This window comes from Perca flavescens, chromosome 20 (assembly GCF_004354835.1).
Source record: "Perca flavescens isolate YP-PL-M2 chromosome 20, PFLA_1.0, whole genome shotgun sequence".
Classification (NCBI taxonomy): domain Eukaryota; kingdom Metazoa; phylum Chordata; class Actinopteri; order Perciformes; family Percidae; genus Perca; species Perca flavescens.
The window spans coordinates 22,273,459-22,295,366 of NC_041350.1; the positions used below are offsets into that span (position 1 = coordinate 22,273,459).

The 21,908-nt window shown below is 41.2% G+C and overlaps 1 protein-coding gene across 2 annotated transcripts in view; it reads left to right on the top strand.

The window, feature by feature from the left end:
- slc7a14a (solute carrier family 7 member 14a) overlaps positions 1 to 21,908 on the top strand; it is a 57,523-nt gene that overhangs the window by 11,044 nt on the left and 24,571 nt on the right. Inside the window, exon 1 of one of the 2 annotated variants that reach the window (XM_028566480.1) lies at positions 20,678 to 20,895. The exons of the other annotated variant lie outside the window; for it this stretch is intronic. The gene's annotated coding sequence lies outside the window, so the exon portion shown is untranslated. Of the gene's footprint in view, positions 1 to 20,677; positions 20,896 to 21,908 lie in introns of those variants that run through there. 2 annotated transcript variants of the gene reach the window in all.

Genomic DNA, 21,908 nt, shown 5'->3' on the forward strand with positions numbered 1-21,908 from the left:
CACAAACACACTGCTTAACCCTTGTGTTATCCTTGGGTCAAATTTGACCCGTTTTTTAAAGTGTTTTTATATCAGAAATAGTGGTTTTGTTCAACCAAATAACTTTGATGCATGGATGTACGTTGTATGGATACGTTCTTCGCATGTCAAATTATTGATTACTTCCATTGAATTTTTGGTGTTTTTTTTACATGGTTTTAAAACCGTATCCAGACTAAATGTTGACTTTAACCAGTCTGTGATTATCCACTCAACATCCTCTGATCTGAACTATTAGTTAAAATAATTTATAATTTCTGCTTTTTGTAACTCAAAAATTGGGTATAATATCATAAATTATTATATATATAAAAAATGTTGACCCTGTAGGCCAACAAGTTCCTGGTCGAAGTGTTTTTTTTTTTTTTTTTTTTTTTTTTTTTTTTTATTGGAAAGTAGTTTGTATCAGAAAACCTTTGATTCCATTTCACCTAAGTTGCAAAGCGGTGCCATGCTAAATGTTACGTATGGTTGCAAAAGACTCTTGGGAGGAAGTTAGCTAAATTAGCTGCAAACTGTTTCTCTGATGGCCACAATCCATCTGCTGCGTTCACAGTAAGCTGTGAAGGGAACCATGTAGCCTAACCCCATCTGGATCTGCCAAAGGAAGATGTAAGGGAAGTCAACTTTAACGTGTAGTGTCTGGAACATTCATTACGTCTGAGATGAAATAAACCATAAAACTTCTTGTGTATTAGTGGATCACCCTTCTTCATTTTTTTCAATCAGTACACAGCAAGCAAACTTCTTCTTCTTCTTCTTTGGACTTTTCATGTACACACTGTATGTTTGAATTGAATTGACACCTCTATGACTGTACTTTGTGGCAGAACAGTTGCATTTCATTGCTTTAGACTGTGTAGATGATGATGATGATGATAAAAAATGTGTTAAACAGTGAAAGTTTGATTATAGTTTTCTTTATCATAGAGATAAGATAAAGAACAGTTATTCACAATAGAATATTCATTTGATAAAATAGAATATTTGCATATGATTTAGGGATCGGCAGTTTGCAGATTATCTGTATCAGCGTTTTATTTGCCCAATAACTGATAAAGTTAATTCATTAAAAAGTGCGCTACTTTGGCTTGGCTACAGCTCTGTGTCTGTCCCTCTGTTTCCATTTCACTCACCACTGAGTCTGACTTAATGTCCTGCCCTCAACACTATCTGACAATCTTTTACTTTGTATTATGTTGAATGTTTCTAATTTATTAATTCCAAAATCTTAATTTGGATTTAAATATTTTCATTTTCACTGTACATGTTATTGGTTCCAAATATTGGTTATCTTTTAGCCTGGTAAAACCCTGACGAACTTCCGGCAAATTTGAGATTTGCTCTGGCGAGTCAGTCTGGCCAAGAGCCCATTCAAGCCCATTTCCAATTTTTCCAAATCGAGGCACCAATCACAACCGTTGAGGAGGGCTTTACACTATGGCGATAGCGCAGCGACGGCAAGCAGCTTCTTGTTTACATTCAACATGACGGCAACCCGTTGATGCCGCTGTTGCTGCTACATCACCCGGATCGTTGGTCTGATTGGTTGAAGGACTATCCAATTGCGCCCGGAGGCATTTGAGCGGTGTCCGTTGGTGACGCCCCTTTGAGAATGAGCTGTGAATGAACCTTACCCAGAAGGGTCTGGTGTCAACCATGGAATGATGTGGGGCTATTTTAATTCCAAAGGCCAAGGGAACTTAATCAGGATGCATAGTATCCTGGATCCATGAAATAACTGGCCTTTTAAAAATAAAAATCTGCCTGCCTCTATGGGAATTTAACATAGGGGTGTACTGACTTTTGTTGCCAGCGGTTTAGACCTTAATGGCTGTGTGTTGAGTTATTTTTTGAGGGGACAGCACATTTACACTGTTATACAAGCTGTATACTTAATACTTTACATTGTAGCAAAGTGTCATTTCTTCAGTGTTGTCCCATTAAAAGATATAATGAAATATTTACTAAAATGTGAGGGGTGTACTCACTTTTGTGAGATACTGTATATAGAGTACTTTGTGTGAGGGGAATAGTGATCCAAAAAGTGGTTGTTTTTTCTCTGTTGTTGCTCCACTCCACCTCTTCCAGTGGTGTCACCCACTGACAAAATAAACGGGGTTGTTTATGCACATTTTCAATTTTTTTCACAATTGTGGTTTTTTTCCCCCCCTCTTTTGATACTTTTGTCTTTTTTCCCCCAAAATATCAGCATGTCAACATTATCAGGGAGACACATTGTCCTGGTGGTTCTGTAACAGAAAAGTAGCTTAGTTTCTATCCCCTTTTTAAAAAAAAAAATCATACAGTTTCCTGTAACAGAAGAATTCTTTGAAAGTGGTTTTGAACAAACAATAAATCTTTCTCTCCACCTCTTATTGCAAACCAACACCGTGAATTCCTACAGCGTAGATCTAAATAAACACGTTTTTGGTTACTTTTGGTTTTATGTATTACCCGTGGTTGGCAACACAAATTGTATTTATTTTGGACAGTTAGGGGCAGTGCTGCAAGCTGTAACCACATCACTGACACATGATCTTACGAAGCTGATATGGTGAACATGTAAACAAACAGTGTTTAATTAATTTAAATAAATGTTAATTAATGCAGCTTTAAGGACAAATGTAACAGTAGGGTCAGAAGCATGCATTGTTATAGACCATCACTAATATGAGAAATGTTACGTATGAAAGAAGAACATAATGTTACACTGAGTCAGGTTTTGGAGCTGAGAGATCATTCCATGCAGAGCGATAGTTGCAGAGATTGTGTGTGTGTGTGTGTGTGTGTGCTCAATGTGAACATAATACTCAACTTCAAAACATGTTTTTCACTACTGTGTACTGGGCACACATGAGAGAGATTTGGACAGAACACACACACACTGTGGTTGCCGGTTAGATCATAGAATCCACTAGTGGTCTTGCTTACTTTGGCCCCTGTGTCTCTTTCTTTGTTATCCCTCTCTCCATCCCTTTACTTTGTTATCCATCCCTTGGTCCATCCTCTCTCCTTACTCAACGTCTGGCTGTCTTTTTCACACGATCAAAGGCTGAACCCTCCCTGTGCACACTCATTTTTTATCATTTCATAAGCATGTGCAGTACTCCCAACACTCCAGCTCTGTCTGTCATGCACACACATACACACAAGTGTATGCAAAAACACTTTCTTTGAAATGCTCTTTAGGATGATTCAAACCATTTGGAGGATGAGTGTGTTCTGAAGTGGAATGGATGGGTTTGGTCCAGATCTTTATTTTGTTTTTAATCATCAACCATCATTTTCTCTAAATTCTTTCTTTCTTACTTCCTCACTTTCTCCCCTCAGTAGTTGGCCCTGCCCTTAAACTCACTTCTGGCTCGCTCTGTAAAAACAAAACCTTTTGGCTTATCCTCTCCATCTGTTCTGCAATCCCTTCAAACTTTCCAAACTTGCTCTCACTCAGTCCTCATACCTATTACAGTATGTTGATTTAGAAAAAAGTGTTAACTACCCAAGCCCACAGCGGCTGTATTCATTTTAACGTGGATTGCACAATATCTTGCAGTAGTGATAATGCCAATGGATAACCCCGCTGCGCTGCCCGCCAATATGAGCAAATATAAAGTAGAAATTAAACAATTGCTGCAATATATTAGCCATATTTTTTGTTTCCCTGCAATGGGTAAATTATTCTTAAGCAGTTATCGGCCAATACAGAGAAGCTAAAATTCTCCCACAGAAAACCAGGACAGGCACCACAATGGAGTAACTAAGGGGCCTGTTAAAAATTGCCAGGGGGCAATTTAAATAAAATACAATTCAGCCTAACTTTGGAGCCTTCTCGACAAGCTAGCAAGTCATGGTTGGTACCAGTAGATTCCTTACGTCTAGTTTTATACAACACCAATATAGTACTCACTCTTGACATAAAACTCAGCCTCTGAAAAAACGTTAAGTTAAACAGAGGCGACAAAAAATACGGGCTTAGCCCCCTTAAGACCCCTCATGGCGCCGAGCCTGAATCAGATCCTCCTTTAAGAGTATTATGTGTGAGATTTTTGGGGGCTGAAGGATTCCAGTTTAAATAAACCAACCAGTTTCTAATCAGACAAGGCAATCACAGCGGTGAGGCAGGCAGGTATTTGCACATTCAGCACTGAGTCTGAGAACAAGCATACGTTTGCAAAAATGGTCTATGGTTCACCATTATGATTATTGCACACACAATGAAACAAAGTTACAGTAGCCTACACACACACACACACACACACACACACACACACACACACACACACACACACACACACACACAGAGACCTCAAACAGAGGTAATAAAATAAATTATTGTCCACACAATGTGACTGTCCGAACACATCTTTGTCCCCACAACTGGATCCCACGAACCAGCGAAACAAGACTATCGCTCCATCACCATACAGTACGGGTCAGTGCTGTGGTTTTGTTCTGCAAGTCTCCTTTTGAGGCTACCTCTTTTTAAACATGCTCGGAGTTTAAAACCCTTACGAGTTATTGTAACAGGAGTAATTGAGCCAACAGTTTTAACTTAATACTGTAAATAATACCATGATCCTGATAAGCAATCATGAGTTCCAGGCCTTTGCTGCACTTAAATAATTCTCCTTTGTCTGAAGAGGAATCTAGCACTCAGCAGTGGTGATAGCATCTGAACTTGGCAGGTGTGTGTGTGTGTGTGTGTGTGTGTGTGTGTGTGTGTGTGTGTGTGTGTGTGTGTGTGTGTGTGTGTGTGTGTTTCGTTGCCATGCAAGTGTATTTTAAGGATTTTTTTTTTTCTCCATTAATATGAGGGTATGTGTGTATTTTGGTCTGATAGTGTAAATAATTTTTTGGGAGGCTCATGTGTATTGGTGTTAGTGTGCACTTTTCTGTGGTGTGACTGCTCTCACAGGACATGTATATGTGTGTGGGTTTATGGTTGGTTTATGTGTACATGAAGTGTGTGTGTGTGTGTGTGTGTGTGTGTGTGTGGTTGGTTATGTTCGCAGGGTGCGTGTTGTGCTAGTCTGGCCCCAGTAGTTTTACGATGTATATCAGACAGCTGCTTGGTCCAGCATCTAAAAGATCAGAAATAGAGTTGTTATTCTAGCAAAATGGTAACTGTGAGATACAATTTCACACACGCACACCCACACACCAGTGGACTGTACACACACACACACGTGTACCGTGCACAGTCTCACAGACGGGCACGCGCACACAGCGCCAGTTGCTTCTGTTCCAGCTTTCCCTCTCTTGATACATTTCTCGGTCTGCGTTGACCCCTTAGCTGAGGGGTCAGATGCATCTCAGGGGATGTACTCTACCGGCTGAGTTTTCCTTGAGTTGTTGACTTAGCAACAGTAATTGGTCTGAATTGAACTTCATGGAGGCATTTCATGGAAAGGTATTCACCGCAGATATTTCTGACTCTACTGCTTGGGGGATTTCACTTGCCAATATTTTGGTTTTATTAGGAGGAATGTACATGAATAACTGAGCGCACACAATTATTTTCTGCAAATGTAGTGTTATGCGTTTTAAGTATTATGATCTAAGTCTTATTGTTTGTTATCAAAGATAAATGTCAGTCATAAAATAAACTTTCTTTTTTCTTTCCTTCTTTCGTTCTTTCTTTCTTTCATTCCTGCCAAAAAACAACCGATTCTGCACATTTTCTCCAAAAGCAACACTATTTGTGTGCCCAGAGTAAAGAGAGATATACATACACACACACACACACACACACACACACACACACACACACACACACACACACACACACACACACACGCGCACAAACACACACACACATGCACAAACGCACACTGAGCTGCAAGTCATGTCTCAATCAATGTAAACTGATCCTTGTCATCTGGTTTTGGTTTAGATAGAGCCCATTTCAAGACTGATTTGATCTAAGTTCACCCTGTGGTGTTTCTGTTCTTCCACGGCCTCTAAGACTCACTCACACACTGCTTTTCTAGCAGCACATTATACACAAACTCACATACTTGCACCGGTAGTAAGAGAAAAAGAGACATTTCCTGCGCACTCCTGTCACTTGACCCCGTGTCTCAATATGTTAATCATTTCCTGCTGTATAATCCAATGAAATGGTTGAATTCACTGCTTTATTAGATTAGCCAGACTGGTGTCCATGGCAGTGGAGCAGCAGCAGCATTGGATCTGGACTCAATTCAGTGGAAGAGTGCTTTCATCGGACTTTTTTTTTTTTTTTTTTTTTTTTTTTTTTTCAAATAGTATAAAATTGCTGTACATTTCTACCTCAAACTTAAAACCATACAGTTTGGACTAAACGACTATTTAGACTCCCAAACTGAAAGGTTTGGGAGTCTAAATAGTCGTTTAGTCTTTAAACTATGAATGTTTGCACAAAATGAATGCCATTCCATCTAATAGTTGTGTGTAACAAAGTGGTCAAACCTTTAAAACGTAAATGAAATTTGTCTTTTTCAGGAGTGAGGAATATCCATATCAGTTTGCTTCTCATTTAAACTTTGAACCCTACAATTGATTCCCTTGACCTCAGGGACGGCCCCAAATGTCTTCTTCCGGTCTACTTGGACTAGAAAGTAATTGGGGCTCTTGTTGCCCCAAGGCTAAAGTAGACAAAATGGATATGTGGCCATGCTTCACAACATTAGATGACACATTGTGGTGAGGGACAGCTGCTGTGTTTTAAAGCATGAAAAGTATCTGGATGAATGGACTGAATAGAGCAGTAACAATGACAAGACTATTGAGACAGAGAATGCACACACCTCCTTGTTTTTTCATTTTTTATATATATATATAATATAATTTTTTTATTTATTTTTTTAAGATTCTTTTTTGGGCATTTAGGCCTTTAATGACAGGACAGCTGAAGTCGAACCCGGGCCTGCTGCATCGAAGAGCAAACCTCTATACAGTATATGGGCGCCTGCTATGCCAACTGAGCTATCTGGGTGCCCTCACACCTCTCGATTGCAGTAAATTATCCACCTTCACTTCTTTACCTTTTTCTCTCTGAGTTATAATGTCCCACTTCAACTCCCCTCCAGCTCTGGTTTAACAACTCCATAGCATCATTTATTCATGGTTTCCAGCACTGGGATCTGATTGGCCAGTTGTCCCTTTCATGTCCTGGTGGACAGTGCTCCATCAGGCCTCAGAGGGCCTGTGGGCATGTCGGTGAATGTATGTGTTTCTGTGTCTACGAAAAGGAGCATTGAGAGTAGAAACCAGTGAGAGACAACATAAAACAGAAGATAACATGTGACCTAACCAATGGAAGGTAATCAAGAAAATTGAGAGAGGGATACTCAAGAGTGGGTGAAATAAAATTGAGAAAATGGGTGTTCGCTGTGTGGCTCTATTTTCTATAATGAGATCCTGACAGTTCTTTGTTTGTCCTCCTGCACCTGGCGTGTTTGTGTGTGTGTGTGTGTGTGTGTGTGTGTGTGTGTGTGTGTGTGTGTGTGTGTGTGCATGCGGGATCCACATTCACTGTTAGTCTGACAAGAATGGAGATCTCAAACCTTTCTATTACCTTTTATTGCCCTATCACGTTAATTAAAATAATATTCCAATTAAAATTAGATCAGGTCATGGCACAGTGAATATTTCAGGATTTTTTATACAATAATTAAATAATTGAAATAATGAACACTACAATGGAGCAGCTGGAAGTTAATCCGCCCAGTTTAGAGGCAACTGGTCACTACCATAAGGGTATCTGCAAACTAGCCTCGTGAGACCGTCCTGATCTCGCGAGCTCCAGTTTTCCACTCGCAGATCAGTCTGGCATCTTGAGGCAGAGAAAATTTGGAGCCGTTAGCCAAACAACTGGGCCAATCAGCGTTTGTTTTGAGGTGGGTTAGGTGGTGATAGACAGATGGTTTATCCAATCAGCTAACCAGTATTTTCAGACAGCGGTAGCCCTAATTCTGTTAGCTGTTCGCTAATGCTTTTTTTTCTCTTGGATCCTTCTTTTGGAATATGGTCCGGGAACCTGAAATGGTGCCTTTTATTCCTAAATTCTCGTTACACAAACGGCAAATCTCCTTTACCGACATGTTGCTTGCATGCTGAGCTAACGAGCTATGCTTTGCCTGCAGCAGCAGGGGCGGGCTTGTGGTTGTATTTTCATACGCTTTGTGGATCTGATTGGTTGATTTGGCCGTCTATCACCAACATAGGTGATAGACAGATGGTTCATCCAATCGGCTAACCAGTATTTCCGCCCCTTCCCAAAAGTTCTCCAACGGAAAGTTCCCAGATGGATATGCCGAGCAAATGCACACACATGTTCTGTAGGCACATACTGCGTATAAATCCAGGAGTTGCGTTCCCAGGATACGAGACGCACACCACTGATGCACACACAAATTACGGCACTAATCCTTACAGGATATGAAACCGACTGATATAAACTGACTAGGCAGTAAAGGTGGTACTACCCCGCTGGCTGAGGCAAGGGATGAAAGCAGACCACGGTTTCAAAAATGGATGCAAAATGGTCATTGTTTTTATGTTAGACTGTGCAATTTCAAGGGGCTTTGTAACCAAAAGACATACTTTTCTCTGTTTCGGGCTCACTGGACAGGTGTCCTCTTTGGCATTTGACATAAGCAGGTAGCATAAATTGAAAATATCAGATGCCCAGCACGATGACTGGGGTTGAGTCATCGTGAAATTTGCATGCTGTGCAACCAAAATGAGTTAAAAAGACTATGTCTAGCTGGAAAGTTGATTGATATTTCTCTGTGGGTTAGTCCCAATCTCCTTGGGACATAATTATGTATTTGGGGTGGTATGATGGAGGGGCATTTAACAATCTGAAAGGTGGAAGTGATGAAAAGAACTTGTCTTTCCGAAGTGTTAAGATGTCCACTTGGTGGTGGAAAAGAAGAAGATCCAGCCCGTGTTGGTGCAGGGCTTCCACTAAAAATAGAAATGTATATAAAATGACCCCACACAATCCTATTGCCACCCACCTCTAATTACTATACAACGACGTGTATTTGTGTTTGTTTGTGCGCATGATGGATGTAGAGGACATTATGTCATCAGCCAGAGTAAACGGTGAGTCATGGCTGTCCTTGGGTGGATTTCATTAACTGGCGAACAGCGCCTATCTTTATCTCAACAAACTGAGAGCCACATGAAGATCCGGACACGGCACGAGAAGGATGTTGAATGAAAGTTGTGCAGACATTTATAAAGATATTAGAAATATGAAAAATGTAGTGATAGAGGGAAAGATGGAGATATTGATAACGAGAAGATGGGGAGCTATCAGCCGTGTTTTGTCTGCATTTTCAAAATGCAGAGCTCAGCCCCTCCTTCCATCTGTGTGTGTGTGTGTGTGTGTGTGTGTGAGAAATATGACAAGAAAGAAATAAAGAGTGCATGAGAGCATGGTCAGTTTCCCAAAGGTAAAGGTGGTAAATTAGTTTCCCATTGCTGACAGAGTTTTATGACTGAAGCTTATGAGGCCTACAGCGGATCTACACATTATCACACACAAAGAGATGCACATACTGAAGCACAGATCTCTCATCCTCTGCGACAGCAAGTTCTGCAGAAATATTAAAATGCATCTCTCGGATAATAAAAATGATTTATCCATCATTTCCCGTTAGTTTTCTCGCTCTTCCCTCACGCAGGTTCCTTTCTCACATGCTAGAACTAAGTTGGCTGTAAATGAATTACACTGTTATGAAGATGCTGTAGCTTGGTGTCGGCGGGATTACATGCCGTGCTTGACGGACGATACTTGGATAAAACATGCACTGCACACATGACACACAGGCTTGTATCGATACAGACAGTCACGCTCCCATGCACGCTCACAAGTCATTTAGTGAATCTATAAATGTTATAGTTCCAGAACCTGCACGGTGAGCTTCTTACTCTACGTTGGTTGCTTGGCAATCGAAGCAAACCTAAACCCAAAGAAGCAAAAATGTTTAGCCATATTTTGTGGGTGTTTTTATGAGCTGGAGGGCAGAAAATTGAATTATGCTGCAGGAAAATCAAGTCCTTATACCGAAATGATTTATGTTGTTAATGCATTTCAAAATTTTCTGATCAGCTTTGGGAAAAGGTATTTTTAATAAAAAAAATAAAAAATAAAAAAAAAAGTGGTTAGTGTCAGAGGACAGATCTCTTTCATGGTTAAAAGAAACTAAGGTTGGCTAATTAGTTTAATAGGACATGGGACACAAAGTCTTGTCTTTGGTGTCCAAATCACACACTTTGTAGAGGCACTCATCAGTCCCGACCTCTTTTTGCAGCACTATAAAAAGATCTCTTTAGCTTTCTCTGCTGAGCATAGACATACTGTATGTTGTTTAATCAAAGGACCAGTGCTGTTATTATATTCAAATTACAGAGTCACTTGTAAGAAAAACATGTTGGTTGTTTTTAAGAGTTTAAAGGAACACACCAACTTATTGGGAATTTAGCTTATTCACCGTAACCCCCAGAGTAAGACAAGTCGATACATATCCTTCTCATCTCCGTGCGTGCTGTAAGGCTGTCTGACGGCTCCAGTGGCATCAGGCCAGCACAGAACCTGCAGGTGAATGGTTCCAGCAATCCTACTGCTCCGAATAAGTGACAAAATAACGCCAACATGTACATAGGAACATGTTGGCGTTATTTTGTCACTTTTGTCACAATTGGGAGCAGTAGGCTAGTTGGAACCATTTACCTGCAGGATCTGTGCTGGGCTAAGCTAATGCTGGAACCATCAGACAGCGTTACAGCACGCACGGAGATGAGAAGGATATGTATGGACTTGTCTTACTCTGGGGGTTACGGTGAATAAGCTAAATTCCCAATAAGTCTGCGTGTTCCTTTAAACAGAGTTTGAAGTTTCGTGTGTGTGTGTGTGTGTGTGTGTGTGTGTGTGTGTGTGTGTGTGTGCACGTGTGCGCATGATATAAATTCAAGCTAACCATAGCTACTGCACTGTTTTGTTCTCTATGAATAATAAAACTGCAAAATTTTTACAGACATCTCTCACGCCTACAGTGTACATGCTGAGTAATAAATACTAAAAGGTTTTTTACTTTAATTAGCTTTATAGTTGCCATTAGGCATCTTTCCCATGCTGTCTGACAATATCACATACTGTATTATTCTGTCTGCTCACTTCACTCAAGCTACATTAATTTACACCGAATACAGTATCCATATCCCACACAAAATGCTTAAATTAAATATAGCATCTTAAATTCATCCAGACCCAAGATAATAATTTCACTGTCAAGAAAAATGTGATTTAAGTCAAGATAGGATAAATCTATCGCCTGACCTCTGTTTAAAATTGCAGCATTTAAATATCTCACTTTCAAAAATGTCTCTTTATGACTTCACTTTTTGTTCTGTTGTTAGAAAATAAATGTGCCATAGTCATACTGTAAGTATACTCAATTTGACTTCTAGGGCTGCAATTTCTTTTGAAATAACGGTTTAACGTTGTTAAGGCTCCAAACTATTAAATGTCTTAAGATTTGTTTGCTGCACAAACCCACAAAGACTACAACAGCAAACCAGATTAAATCTGCAGCCAATCTTTAGAACTTTAAGTTTCAGTTAAATGTCTTTAGTATGACAGCAAAGATAAATACTGTACATTCATCTCTTTATTTGTGTGCGCTAATCTCTAACACACACACACACACATGATTAGATTCATGTAAAGTTGATCATTATAATGTTATTTGATTATTATATAATTTACAAAGTGCTCTTCCCATTGATAACCAAGCAGTTGGCTGACACATTTTACACACATGCACATGTATTCAATGTCAACACACATGCACAGTTACCATGGTTACCCCCTCAGGGTGCTCTGTAGATGTCTGTGGTATCACAGAACATCTATATTTCTGAATGCTAAAGTCAATTAAAATGAACCTGACCTAAAACACACACACACACACACACACACACACACACAGACACACCTCTTCTGTCTGGGCTGCATTTGAAGCTGAACCCAGTATATGAGAATAGATCTGAGATATCTTCATCTGGGAAATGTACAAAGGTGTGTGTGTGTGTGTGTGTGTGTGTGTGTGTGTGTGTGTGTGTGTGTGTGTGTGTGTGTGTGTGTGTGATGGAGAATGATGAGGCGACGGCTAGGGAAGTAAGAGGAATGTGAAACAAGAAAGCTGCGATAAGAACATCTGTTCATTCAGTGCAGATACTGCAGCTGATATTTGGCGTTTTCGGACCAAACTGTTACTGGGGACTCCTGAAGAATTATATATCTTCAAGGGCTTTTTTCTGTTTGCATTCGCAGCGGCATTAGGAATGCCGAAGGTGCTGGCTAGTTAGCTAGCTACTGTCTGCCGTCCTCCCTGCAAAGTAGTCTCCAAGCAGCAGGGAGTGAGGTGGCGGGACCAACTGCGGTTGCTACTTTCTGTAGAAAGAATGGTGGAATTAGCAGGCGAGCTAGCTAACTAGCTAGTTAGCTGATGCTACATAGCTTATTCCACCATTCTTTCATGCTACACTTGTTACAGAAAATGAGCTGAACAAAGTTCGCTTTCTACGCTGTGACAAGAGTGTGTGAATGAAGCATTAAGTTGTTAAATTTTACTATTTTAGCGGCTGGCTATTTAGCGAGCGGTTCTAAAATGGTGGTCGCCGATGCTGCATTGTCTCATGTGATCGATCAATCATCAACGTACAGTTACGTCTGGACCAATCACTGTACGTAGTTCCTCTTGTGAGAGAGGAGAGTACCTGCTCCGAAGTAGGAGCTAAAAAAGTCACTCAAAACTCCTAAGAACTACAATTATTCGCAGTTCTTGAGATGCAGCCACAAAAAAGAACTGTGTTCCTCTGGTCCCAAAACGTCTATTGTCAGGTGTGTGTATTGTGTGCACATATGCTTGCCAGGACAATTAGTAATGCTCCTTATTCTGCCCATCTATTCTATTCATTTATCAATACAAAACAAAGATAAGAAATTTCAAGATGCTCTCTAATACTCAAGTTTGCTTGTGTTTTTGCCTCCACAACACGTTTCATATCTAAATCTCTCCTCATCCCTCCATCCCTCACTTTTTCCTCCTTCAGCCAACAGTTTCCTCTTGGCTGAATTACACCCATACAGGGAGACATTCATTTTGTTTAAAAGCACTGTTGAAGCCAGCTCTCTCGCTCCTGAGGTGGAAGTGGCTGTTAATCACGTCTGAAGCAAATACTCCCCATATGAACACACTCATATACACACACACACACACACACACACACACACACACACACAGCACACAAACACCAATCGATACACATTCACAGTTGTAAATCTAAAATTTGCGCACACACACTATCAGGCTGGTTTGAGTTGCTTGTCTGTTTCTGCTGTGCTGCTGAGCAAACACCTGTGGGAATGGCCAGGCTCAAAAAAGCTGCAAAGGATCATGGAACGGGACCTGTGGTGCTTCAAAGAGACTTCAGAAACCATGGCATTTACTCACTGCAATGCCAATTAGCGGTGTGTGAGCCTCTCTGGGTTTTGCCTTTTGCAATCAATGCCTATGTCAAACTGTAACACAATGAAGAACATAATGTTTAAAGAACCATGCAAAATGCATTTCATAACAGTTGTTTTCAGAGGCAGAACTTTTGATATTCAACCTTCATTTTAAAGTTTATCTTTAAATCTGCAATAACAGATTTTTTTTTTTGAATCACTTGGGGGCAGCAGAATAAAGTTCTGAACATATTATTGACCATCATTGAAATGAGCTATAGTGTGTTTCCCCTGGATTACTTATGCGTCTGAAACAGCAGTTGGATAATGTCACTTTCATCTTTCAATTCAAATAAATTCAATTCAATAAATTGTCTCTTCAAGAACTCTTTAAAGTGATGGTTCGGAGTAATTTCACCCTAGGGTCCTTTGCACCATGACCTCGAGCCAAACAACCCCCCTGAAGCTTTTTTCACCTGGGTCGAACATTGGGAGAGTTAGCGTTATCAGCTGAATAGCTTAGCGCAGGGGCTAATGGATCCACGTTTGTATCTCGTAAGTTACCGCACTAATAATGCCCAAAATGATACCAAACTTCTACACTAGTACAAATAGGTTATGTACTCATAAAACGATGGATTGGAATTTTTTATGTACACCAGAAGTTTATGTAAATAACACTTGCCTGTTGGCTTCTGCTCTCTGCTGTTTCTGCTGCTGCTGCTACAGAGCAGTAAGAGTGCTTAGGGACGTCTACAAATTACAACACCAAAAAGAGATACAACAAATATTTATTAATTTAACATTTTTGTTTTTAAAGTAAGTGCTGTAGTATAACTAGCAGGAGACAAGTTATAATTGAGGTAAGTTTGGGGACATTATTTAATCATTAAATTAATATTTTTGTTGTATCTCTTTTCAGTAATTTGTAGATGTCCCTAAGCACTCTTACTGCTCTGTAGCAGCAGCAACAGCAGAAAGCAAAAGCCAACAGGCAAGTGTTATTTACATAAACTTCTGGTGTACTTGCAAACTTTCCAATCCATTGTTTTATGAGTACATAACCTATTTGTACTAGTGTAGAAGTTTGGTATCATTTCGGGCATTATTAGTGTGGTAACTTACGAGATACAAATGTGGATCCATTAGCCCCTGCACTAAGCTATTCAGCTGATAACGCTAACTCTCCCAATGTTCGACCCAGCTGAAAAAAAAAAGCTTCTGGGGTGTTTGGCTCGAGGTCATGGTGCAAAGGCTCCTAGGGTGAAATTACTCAGAACCATCACTTTAAGGACAGTTTTTTATGCTCCCGTTGGTAGCCTTATAAGATGTGGAGGAAAAGCTACTTTGTTTCGCTGTAAGATGAAAGATTGAGTTTATCTTTAGGCATCATTTTTTAAATCATGTCCTGCAGACTGAAGAAGGGCAGAAGAACTCCAAGAAAGGGAGGACTGCAGAAAAAAATGAAAAGGGAAGCCCTGCTCAATCTATCCCCCCCCCTCAGTTCTCCACCCTCCACCACCACTGACGTGGCAGAGCAAGTTGCAGAGAGGGAGGGAGGTAGGTTACTTCTAGAGATTGTGTTGAATAATACATTCCCGTTGGAGCAGAGCCGGGGAGGCTGACATGGATGGAGGAGAGACTGTTGAGCTGGATATAGAGTTTTGATAGCGTGAGACTATGGAGCATTTATTACGATGAGGTATGAGCAGGCAGGTTAGTCACAGAGTGGAAATATGATATTCGATAAATCTATTGGATTCACACATGCAAAAGGGAAAAGTGTAGCAGCACGTGTTCCTTTTTTAGATGCACGTGAGTTCCTAAATGTGCACACAGACCACATTCATCCATCCGTCAAGTGTGTGTGTGTGTGTGTGTGTGTGTGTGTGTGTGTGTGTGTGTGTGTGTGTGTGTGTACTCCTGCAGGTTCAGATCTGACAAGTAAGAGGGGTCACTCCTGCCCTGTGGCCCAGTGACCTCATCAGACAGTGTTGAATTATGGTTAGTGGCACTAAGGTCTCACAGCTGTGTCTCTGCTCAGGGCGCAGTGATAGTGAGTCATCTTTCAGTCACACACACTCACACAGCCGCTGGACTGCGGGGTAGCTGACATTTAGCTATGGAGGAAAAAGCTGTGAGCTTTAAAAAGACTACAAAGCTGCAGCCATAATAGTATCAAACACGCCGCAGCGTACTGCAGAGTGGAAGCACAGCAAGTAGTAGATCTGCTTTTATTTACAATGTATAAACTGGACTTAGTTAGTCTGCCCCGCAACATTTTGAGTGTTTTATGTTTTTTTAACATAATTAACTTTTATTGTCAATTGACCGTTGCTTCCTGCTTATCTCCATCCCATCCCTGTACCGTGTCTTTCTTGCACAGCCCATATTCAGTTAACAATGACAATGGGGACAGATTTACCACTCAAAATTCAGCAATACCTAGAGAATAAAGCAAACCTTAGCATCACGAGTTGTTCGACAATGCTGCCTCTCAGAGTCCTGCTAAAGGGTTTATACATTTGCCAGCTACATGTCATGCTAAAAGACTGAGGCTAACTAGGGGTTTCCACCGAATGCAGAACGTCTGTGGACCGGCTCTGCTGCGTCTCTGCTCTGTGCTCCGCCGTCCGTCAATACCCACCAGGTCCAGATTTGTTGCGTAACGGCTGTGGCCATGACTGACAGCCGAAGTCACGAGGACCCACGAGATCTCGTGAATTCAGGTAGAATAGAACCACAAAACCAACAACAGTTTGTTTCCATCCAGAGGAGTAGAGGGGAAACAACTCTGTGTTGGGTTTTCAAGGTGTAGTGCAGGGAAATGTGATCTTATTTTGAAAATTAACCGGATGTTTTATTTTGCTTCTGTGCTCGACTTCCTGTCCCGCACTATCTGCCCTGTGCTGAATTGCTGCGGATCGCGGGTGCTGTGCCGGAGTCGGAACGTTCTGCAGTCAGTGGAAATACACACATTGACTTTAATGGAAACCTAATGACAGCAGATCCGCAGACGTTCCACAACCGGTGGAAATTGGGGGTAAAGCATGCAACCTGTCTATAGTCCTAGTAGATAAGTAAAAATATGTTATCCTTCTGTTATTTTATTCTAATACATCCATTTTTGGCTGCTTAGCTTACATATGCTTGACTGTTACATTTTAAAAGTTCCAAGAGTAAAGGCTGATGAGGACTAACTGTGTTAGGTTAGGGTTAGATGTAATGCAATCTTTGGTAATGTGCTGTAACGAAAATGTTGCCAAATGCAATAAAGCGCAAGCCTGGAAATCCAGACCCAAATCCGAAAGATTAAGGGTCTGGCATTGAGTAATGAAAAAGCCCACCTCGAGGGGCGGCACCAAGCATGCATTTGAAAATCTCACTGCACGCAATTGGATAACACTACGACCAATCAACAATACATGGGGTGACGTATCCAGAGCCCAATACGCTTAGCTACCAGCGGAGCTAACTGGTAGATTAAACGGTCGTCATCTGTATAGCTTGCCTCTGGCCCACCTATATCAGATACACCGATCTGATTGGTGCAGCTTGGCTACGAGGGCATAGTTAATGAGCATCATCACACAATGCCAGAGTGACTCGCTGAGCAAATGCAAATTGTGCTCTCACGAGAACTCTGGATTTCCAGGGTAATAAAGCGCAGGACAGACATGCTAACATTGACCTAAACTCTGATGACAACCAGTGGTGAAATATAACAAAGTGGATGTGCTAGTCCTGACGTATTTATTATAATTTTTAGTAATGAGCTTCAGTCTGCCTCAATCTTTTTACTTCTTTGTTTTAGTCATGTTCTGGTTCAAAATTACTTTTTGTGATGGATGGTGGGTATCTCTTTTCTCTCTCTATTTTCTTAATTTCTCAAGAGCAACAAAGATGGCTGTCACAAGGAACTGTGCTACTGCAATGGACAAGAAGCTGTATTTAATAAAATGCCTTCAGAGGGCACACTTAAAGCTGTCCTGTTAGGACCTAACTATACTGGTCAGAGTGAATAAGTGAACACAAACCATAAAGCCCTGCACTGAAACCACACAAATGAAAATGTGTGGTTTACACACACACACACACACACACACACACACACACACAATGCAGCTACATTTATACTATCTGTGGCAAATAACATGGCTGTCTGCTGAATATTTGATCAGACAGCAGCAAAGGCTTAATAATTTAGCAGCAGGCCTTTATGTGACTCTCACTGACTGTGCCTTTGGAAATGAATGGTGGGCGGTAGGGATGCATTTCCCCTTATCATATTAAACACCAATGCTGCTCCAAGACACCCTCAAGTCATTGCGTCTGTGGAAAATGTCACATGCCTAGAAAATGTCCAACGGCTGTCTAAATATGATGTCATTATGTTTGACAGACGTGACCTGATGTACCTACACCATCCACTGAGGATGATTGGTAGCTGCAGTCTTACCCCGTTTCCACATGGTATTACAATCTAAGTTGAGTGATCTAATCACAAGTGCACCGCTCTAAGTACAGGTGGGAGTGCACCTAGGACATATTGACGCGTTGAGACACACATCACATCACATCACTCTGACCACATTCAGAGTTGGTTTAGGCCACATTCTTATAGCAGTGTGTGCGCGTAGGTGTCCTGGGCCACATTAAGGACCGCCTACTCAACTGTGAGTGTATTTCTCATGTCACAGAAACCATTGAGAGTGAATTGTGTGTTTGGGATTTTATTATCATACTGTCTGTGATGTGTCCATGTTTTTGTTCAGGTGCTGCCTGCTTCTATAGCCACAGCTCTCTGGAGGTCTGTAACCCATGGTTGCCCGAAAAAGGCAGCCGTGCTGTAAGACAATAACCCTTTTTTATTTTTATTTTTTCATAAATGTCACTTTAAGTGCTCATATTATGGCCTGGGTAAACCCTGACGAACTTCCGGCAAATTTCAGATTTGCTCTGCAAGTCTGTCTGGCGAAGAGCTCATTCAAACCCATTTCCAATGTCCCTAAAATTGAATCCCAACCGCTGAGGCGGGCTTTACGCGACGACCATAGCGCAGCGACGGCGAGCAGCTTTTTGTTTATGTTCAACATGACGGCTACCGAAGCACAGTGTCACCCGGATCGTTGGTCTGATTGGTTGGACTATCCAATGCGCCCAGAGGCATTTGAGCGGCGTCCGTTGGTGATGCCCCTTTGGAAATGAACTGTCAATGAACCTTTCCCATACCCACTCTCAGTTACAACTGAGAAGGGTCTGGTGTCAACCAGGCTACTCATATTATGCTTTTTGGCTTTTTCCCTTTCCTTTATAGTGTTATACTGTATATCTTTTTTTTGCACGTTATAGGTTTACAAAGTGAAAAAGCCCAAAGTCCTCCCCAAAGGGACTTACCATCTCCAACAGAAAACACTGTTCACAAACCGCTCCAAACAGCTCTATTGTAGTCCAGCCTTTACTTCAGAGACAAACGTGGGTCACTTTGTAACACACGTTATAATGCTCTCCTAGCTGCTAGCGTGGCACTCCCTCATACTCTGCTACTGACTAGCTTGTAGTCCTTACCTAGGTACTGCACATGTGTGACTCCCAACAAAGATGGAACAGAAGTGAGATGCCTCACTCTGTTGCTAAAACAGAGAGCTCAACACACAGGGTGAAAAGAGGAGTTGCAGCAATGTGCAGTACAACAAATATATGGTGTCTTTTGAAAATGAAACCATGTAAACCTATTCTGGTACAACCTCTAAATACAATTATGAACCTAAAAATGAGCATAATATGAGCAGTTTAATTCATAAATATGTAGAATATGACGACAGACATTACTGTTCTTACGTAGCAATGTCTGCTATTTTTATTTAGAAACCGGCGAGTCTGAGTGGGACAAAGCAGCGTGGAAAGGTTTCAGCCAAATCAGGAAATGTTTGGTCTTTATCAGCAGTAACTTAACACGACTCCTATAAGCAAACATAAAATAACTTTTTTTTTTTTTAACTAAAAAGATTGGAAATGTGGCAATTTCACAACCTATTAATTTCCCGCATTACTGTAATGCAATTACCAGGAAATAACATGGTCAGGTAGGAGAATAACACTTCAAGTGAAACTAAAGAGCAAAGTGTGGTTCACCACTCACTTACCTGCTTGCAAATGTTCATTACATACATTGTTTTGCTATTTTTATGTATTTGTAACAACCAACGTTAACAAGGGTTAGGATGGTTACCCCCGTTTTTTTCTCTTTCTTTTGTAAAAATCCTTTTTTTGTATCTTTATCAAAATACCTGATATTTATTTGGCACGCTGAATTGAAAAACAATGTTTGTTGTGTTCTTTAACTGAATTATAAAAAAAACTCCCATCTGTTGAATACTAGCATGTATTCATATAAATAAAATAGGCCTGCCCTAAATTGACTCTATTATTTAATTTAATGTTAGATGGCTCGTTTATGACAACAGTATGAGAGAAATAAAGCAATAATAAAACCATTAGAACTATAGACCTATATAAAGTACAACATAAGTATAGAACTCCAATAAGAATGATATTGTGGGCGCATTGTAGTAATCCTTGTGTCATGGCTGGATCAGTGTAAATCACAAGGGTGGGCTGGGACAACGACGTCCGGTCAGCTCGGTGTCTCCTCGGCCGAGGGCAATCCGGAAACAAAACGGATGAATAATACACCGTGTCGGCGGTCACATGTCGTGCAGCGGGCTCCTGAATGATTTAAAGCTTTTTACATCACCAGCCTCACCCTCACCCTCCCCTCGCCTCCCCCTCCCGCGCTGTCTTTATCTGATGCACCGCGCAGCCCAGAGATGCTGCTGCTGATGCTGGCGACCGACTGCAGCATCCGACATGGGCATCCTTTAATCCGGCCGTGCCACAGTGAGTGCTTTTCCTTCACTTTTTTTCTCATCCTCTCATCCCCTCGTTATTTCAAACTAGCCCTCCACCCCTCTCCCTCAGTCCCCCCCGCCCCCCCCATTTTTTTGTTGTCTTTTCTTTGTGCCCCTTTTTTTCACGAGCGATGGCGCATAGCGCGGAGGAAACCGTGCGTCCTCGTAGAGGAGGTGGTGTTTGTTGAGTCCGCGGAGTGCACGGAAATGTCGGGCAATGGTCTCTTCCTGTATGCGCAGCTCACCTTAACGGTGTGCGTCTTTGCGTGAGAAAGAGAAGGGAAGAGAGGGAGTTTAGGGCGGGTGTCGCTGCTCCCACCGGACTAGAGCTGCAGCAGGCTACCGTTTGGAGGGGTCGAGAAGAGTACAGGAAGAGCCAGAGGGTTGGCTGCGACTCGACTTAAAGAGGGTGGGACGTTTAATAAAAAATGTTTGCAGGTGAGAGCATGAGAAGTTATTGCTTATATAGACTGTGTTTAGGTGTGTCAGAAGGAGGGGAGGGGAACAAAGATGGTGAAACTTAGTGTCTTTATGCTCTGGAAAGGAGAGGGGGAAAAGGATGTTCCTTGCTGTGATAATGGAGAGTATAGAGTTTATTTTGCTGTTGTCTGTCCTCATGATATTATAGGCTAAAATAAAAAAAGATTTCCCCAAAGGATGAATCTGTATCTGATGTGGGAAAATATTTTTAATGAATCACAGTAGGCCTCTTTGTTATGGCACATATGTCTCTATCTATCTAGATCCATCCATCTATTGCCCCACGCAAACAGTGAGACAACATACCGTGCTGCTGGATGCATGTGTGTGTGTCTATGTGAGGACAAGAGCACTCAGACACTGAAAGCCTCAAGCCGTGGAACTGGGCTAATCCCTAATGACATGCCCTCTCTCTCTCTCTCTCTCTCTCTCTCTCTCTCTCTCTCTCTCTCTCTCTCTCTCTCTCTCTCTCTCTTGGTCTATGTGTCATAAGGTCTTGTCTCTTTTTTATCTGTTCCTTAATTCTTTTTTCTCATCTTTCATACTCCGTTGTGATGACGTGCTGTCCGTAGTGCTGAAAACAGTCAGCAGGAAGCTTGCTAATACGCTCCTACTTGATGGCCCCGTCAGCGCTCAACAGGTGCCTATTACTTACCACCAGAGACAGCCGCCCAGACATAAAAAGAGTTGCTTTCAATTTTAATTCAAAGTCATAGATGGAGGTTGTGTTTGCATGCCAGAGCTGTTGGGTTTTCTTTTAAAATGGCATATTCATGACACAGAAAGTGATTTCATTAACAACATAGAATTATTGATAGCTTAAAATTAAAATACAATTGTTAGGTCTTTGGCTGACAAAATTAGAACACGCTTGGTCAACTATATATTTCAAATGGCATTTTTAAATTTATTTTTATCATAATATGGACGTGATGAGTGCTTTAGTTTGGAAAACAAGCTACACAAGGGTA